We start from the raw sequence: 5,526 nt of genomic DNA, 5'->3' as shown, positions 1-5,526 counted from the left end.
ACTCTTTCACCATGAACAAAAACTCAGTAATGGATTAAAGACCTAAGTGGGAGACCTAAAACCACAAAAATCCTTGAGAGCACAGGCAGTAATTTGACATCAGCTACAGCAATATTTTTCTAGATCAGTCCCCTAAGGCAAAAACAAAAATACAACACAACTATTGTGACTACCCCAAAATAAAGAGTTCCTGCACAGTGAAGGAATGGGAGAAGATATTTGCAAGTGATGTATCCAACAAAGTAACAAAAATATATAAAGAACAGCGACAACTTAAGACCCCAAAAATAGTCCATTTAACAAGTGGGCAGATGTCGACATTTACTCCAAAGAAGACATAGAGATGGCCAACAGACATGAAAATATGTTCAACCTCACTCATCATATGGAAAATGCAAATCAAAACAGTGAGCTATCACCTCAGTCCTATCAGGATGGCAAACACACACACACACACACACACACACACACACACACACGAAGAAAGTGTTAGCAAGGATGTGGAGACAAAGGAACCATTGTGTATTGGTGGGAATACAGACTGGTGTAACAGCTCTGGAAAACTGCATGAAGCTTCCTCAAAAAGTTAAGAATCTAACTACCTTAGTTCCAGTAATTGCACTACTGGGTATTTACCCAGAGAAATAACACACACACACACACACACACACACAAATTCAAAGGGATACATACACTCCAATGTTTATTGCATTATTTACAATAGCCAGGATATGTAAGGTGTCAGTGTCCATCAATGGATGAACGGATAAATATGTGGTATGTGATTATTCAGCCATAATGAAATCTTGCCATTTGCAACAACATGGCTAGAGTTACAGAGTACAATGCTATGTGAGAAGTCAGAGAAAGACAAATACCAGATGATCTCACTCATGTGGAATTTAAACAAATGAGCGAAGGAAAAAAAAAAAAAAAAGACTTAACTAAAGAGAACTGATGTTTACCAGAAGGGGGGGATGGGGATAGGTCAGATAAGTGAAGGGGATTAAGCAGTACACTTATGATGAATAAAAAATGAAATTTAAACTCCCACAGTCAGATGTAGACACAACAAAGAAAGCATATTGGGTCAGCCCAAAGGATCCCATAACCCAAGATCACATTAGTTTTTCTCCTCAGCAGGACCTTGAGCCCCATCCAGGCATCCCTTCCTGCCCTTGACCCAAGTAGGATGGAGACTTTGGTGCCTGTGTCCCCACCCTGCCCCCATCCAGTATTCCCTAGATGTGGCTTTTTCCTTAGAGTGGCTGGTGGGAGGGATGCAGGAGCAGCGGAGAGGGAGAGACCAGCTCTGCACCAGCAAGCAAGGCCTATGTACTGTTTCCAACAGCCCGTCAACTGCTCATAGCATCTCCCAGTGGAAGAGTGAGCCACCACCAACAGCACTATTTGGGTTTCAGGTTTCAATCCCACCTTGCACCGGTCAGTCTCCTTCACGGGTAGGCCAGAGAGAGGCTCTTAGCCCATTACCACTTGGGCCAAGAGCACTTGCTACCAGATCCCAGGGTATTTGCTTCTCCTATCCCCTAACCCAGGCTGCAAAGGGTCTTGTCCTTTCTTTCCCAGAAAGCCACATTTCATTCAGCATCCCACTCTATCAAAATGATCAAGAACTGTGGAGAGTCTGAGACTATCTTGCTTGCAAGCTAAGGAGACCTGCCACGTTCTACATGCTTCCCAGCAGACGGCAGGAGCTTCACATTTGGAGTCCCTTTGCCCCCCACCCCCACCCCAAGTCCCCTGGCAGCAACGTGGAACAGGCTTAGGTTGATGCTATGCACAGAGTGGCTGTCACAGGAACCCTAATATCCGGAAACCCCACCAGTTTAAAGAGGCTGCCAACAAAATGGCAGATTTCAGCCACCTATCATAAGAACATTTCCTCAGGAGTATTCAGGAAAAACCCAGCTTAGTTTTCAGTGACTTACAAATGGAATTCTGGCGAGATATGGATCTCTGCAATAGAGGTACCAGTGCCTACCAGTTCCTACTGCTCTCCTCCCACATCTTGCTAGATCCTACGACACCAGCCCTCAGCTTGGGTCTGGCTGAAATCCAGAGCCCATTTTGTTCTCCATCAGCTCCGTGCTGTGGTTCTGACAACATGGCCTGGCCTCCTCCTTGTATAGGAGATTCCATTTTTTTCTTTGAGGATGTGGTCCCTTGACTTGCTCAGTGCTGTGGGTGGGACCTGTGGAAGCAAACTTACATCACACAGGGGATACTCCTTCCCCTTTCCCAGGGGGTGTTCTCTTGGGAAGAACCAGGGGACCTACCTTGTCCTGACAGGAGTGCTCTCTTCCCATTCCCTCCAAATGAAGATTACTTTTTAATGGTCTTCACGGTCCCCCATTAGTATTTAACTTCCTCAAAATCCAGGTTTGAGGCCTTCGGAGTCTGGGGTCTGTCAGGAAAGTCTGCTGGTTTGGTGAGAGCGAAGAGGGTTGCAGGGGCCTGGTATTTCGGCTGGCAGAATGGGACTGGGGGATATGGAGAAGTCTGAGTTTTAACTCAGGCCTACACTGCGCTCATTTTTCAGGAGAGGCTCTCCGATGACAAAGGCTGCCCTAGGGAATCATTGAATTTGAAGCCAATTAGGAGAGTGAAGGAGAAAAGTGGAGGTTTGTTAAAAGAGAAAACAATTTAAGTTTCGAGAGAGCTAAAGCAAGCACACGAGCAAGCAGAGGAGAGGCAGGGAGAAAGGATCCCAAGCAGGCTTTGCGCTGAGTGTGGAGCCTACTTGGGATTCTCTCTTCCTCTCTGCCCCTCGCGTCCTCTCTCAAAATTAACTTAAAACCACCCCCCACCCCGGAAGTGAACAGGTGAAACTTGCCAAGTGCTCGACCTCAGCATACAGCCAGGCCTCATCATCCTCACACTTCCTCCTTGGGTCCAGGCTCCAGGTGTTTTCCTTTGTGTCCCTGGTCCCAACCCAACGAATGGGAGAAGACAGCCTTAGCAAAGTGGCTCTCCATGGGGAGTGATTTCTGCCCCCAGGGGACGTTTGGCAATAGATACATGTTTTGGTTTATTGCAGCTAGGTAGGGGATGCTACTGACATCTAGTGGGTGGAGGCCAGAGTTGTTAAACATCCCAAGTGCGTAAGATAGTCCACCTGCCCCCCACAGTAAAGAATTACACAGTCCCAAGGATCAGTAGTGCCGAGGAGGAGAAACCTTGCAAGGGGTGAGTGTAAGTCTACCCTCAGATGAGCTCGGTTGGTGTTTAAGGCACAGAAATCCCTCATTCAGACACTTCATACAGGTGCACTGAGTTTTTTAGATGTATTTTTAAAAGCTTGTTATTTTTGAGAGAAAGCATGAGGAGAGAAGCAGAGGGAGAGAGGGGGACAGAAGTTCGGAAGCAGCCTCTGCACTGACAAACCATGAGATCATGGCCTGAGCCGAAGTGGGATGTTCAACCAACCAAGCCACCCAGGTGCCCTGGGTGCACGGAACATCCCCTATTAGGCTTAAAGATAATTATTTTCCGTAATTTTCTCTGAAGCTCCACTGTCTGCCTCCAGCAGAAAATAGTCTTCCTGATTTCAAAATAGACTTTGACCCTTTCTATTGGAGATTGAATCTTCTGGATTAGTACCCCATGCTTTCAGGATTTCTCCCTTATTTTTGTTTTTCGCTCCCCGAAGAAAATTCCTAGATGGGGGGGGATTGTTCTCACTTTGGGGAGACGGCAGTGACAGCCATCAAGTGCCCGCTGGCTCATGCTGACTTTCAGAGGCATCCGGCCCCTGCTGCCCCCAATGCTAAAGCCCTTCCCAGCCCCCAGTTTCCTCTCCCCTCCGCTTCCCTGGTCTCTTCTCAGCTGCTCTTCCTAAGAAGGGGGCCACTGCAGGTACCCCGCTCCTCTTTCTGGGAGGATTACCATTCCCAAGCAGTGAGGAATGGTCTCCCGCTCGCCCTACAACACTCCAGAGCCCAGAGGACTGCTGGGGGGTGGGGGAGTGGGTTTTTCGCACCTCTCACCCCCCCCACCTCCAGCCACCACCCCACTCTGCTGTGGTGGCCTAGCTGGAGGCGCTTTCCGTACAGGTCACCTTCATTCTCTGCCTCTCCTCACACTCCCCCAGAAATCTGGTCTGGGGCTTCTGTTGTGACCCCACTCCTTACTACTGTGGGGCACCAGAAAGAGGTAGCTCATGGTCACTCAGAAACACTCACCAACACAGAACGCTCTTAACATTCCCTTCCAATTCTCAGGCCAACTCACGTCCTCCTTCTGTGGTTAGAAGCAGCTTTCTTCCACGTCCTTGGTTATTCGTAAAGCAACAGACCCCTAGGCCAGGGCACCTGGGGGCGTACAGAATCCAGAACAAGTGGTCACACTCTGGCCTCAGCTTCAGACCTCCATAATTGGAAGCCCTGAGGGGAAAAGCAGCCTCTTGGGTGTTGAGCTGTGACGGTGGTAAGAGGGAAGGGAAGAAAAGGACACAAATAGGGAAGAAAAGTTACCTTGATGGTTACAGCTGACAATTGAGGGGAAGGGAGCTGGTGCTGGGGTCCTGCTGACCACTGGGAGCTGTCACGTACGAACTCTGCCAGAGCTGCATACTTTTCCAAGAAAAGCCAGCAACCTGAAGATGTACGTGAAATGTCTTGGTTTTAAGTAATGCCAAGATCTTGTAGATCAAGGGAGACTGGTTTGGTGGCCTGATATGTCCTGTGTGCCGTAGGCTGGTCTCAGCCTGCCCTCTGGCAACCACAGGGGGTACGTGGGAGGGAGAGGGAGAGATAGAGCCATTCTTCCAAACCCCGGGACAGAGCTTACCATCTGAAGTTCCCCCCAAGACAAGAATCTCACTGCCAGCAGCTTGAAGTCCATGTTCACCGTTGTCTGAACCGCCAAGACCAAGAGTTTCAACGTCCTAGCAGGGTCAGGCTTCTGTGCTTAAATACTTTCCCCCAGATGAGCCCCAAGCTGGAGCGGGGTTGGACTGCAGGCTACAGGTGAGTCAACTGACCCCAGCTGTGCAGACAGGAGGCAGCAATCCCTGACCCATGGCTGATTGGTTCAGGAGCCTTCTAGGAGCCAACCTACAAGTGAGGATGATTCTGTCTCTCTCAGTAAGATACTGGTGCACCTGGGCTTAAATTGTAAGTCCCTTGTGCATGAAAAAAGGATTTTTTTTTCCTCTTAAAGGAAAATATGTCCCATTCATATGTTAAGCCTTTTGCTGCATATACATAAGCCTTTTGCTCCTTGAAAAATAGCGTGTTTTGCATGAATTAAAACTTTATGTCGATATGGCATCACACTTTTCCTTCTGCAACTGCTTTTTCCCATTCACCTCCTGTTTGTAAGATTTAAATAAACAGAAACGGGTAAAATCGTAACCATAAGGAATTTTTTCTTTTTTTATTGTGGTAAAACACACATGATATAAACTTTACCCTCTTACCTATTTTCAAGTGTACCGTTTTAGCAGGTGTTAAGTACATTCACAGGGTTGTGCAACCATCATTACCACTCACCTCCAAAATGTTT

At 47.8% G+C, this 5,526-nt stretch overlaps 1 long non-coding RNA gene across 1 annotated transcript; it reads right to left on the bottom strand.

The window, feature by feature from the left end:
- Positions 1 to 1,771: 1,771 nt before the first annotated feature.
- LOC115499723 lies at positions 1,772 to 4,603 on the bottom strand. The gene is made up of 4 exons (XR_004344392.1): positions 4,494 to 4,603; positions 4,203 to 4,331; positions 2,298 to 2,588; positions 1,772 to 2,212 (listed from the first exon to the last, which is right to left on the bottom strand). It is a non-coding gene; the product is annotated as an uncharacterized LOC115499723 (long non-coding RNA).
- Between the last annotated feature and the right edge of the window lie 923 nt (positions 4,604 to 5,526).

Source organism: Lynx canadensis, chromosome D4 (genome assembly GCF_007474595.2).
Source record: "Lynx canadensis isolate LIC74 chromosome D4, mLynCan4.pri.v2, whole genome shotgun sequence".
Lineage (NCBI taxonomy): Eukaryota > Metazoa > Chordata > Mammalia > Carnivora > Felidae > Lynx > Lynx canadensis.
Note: the sequence above shows the minus strand (reverse complement) of the source record. Positions and strands in the feature narration are given on the sequence as shown.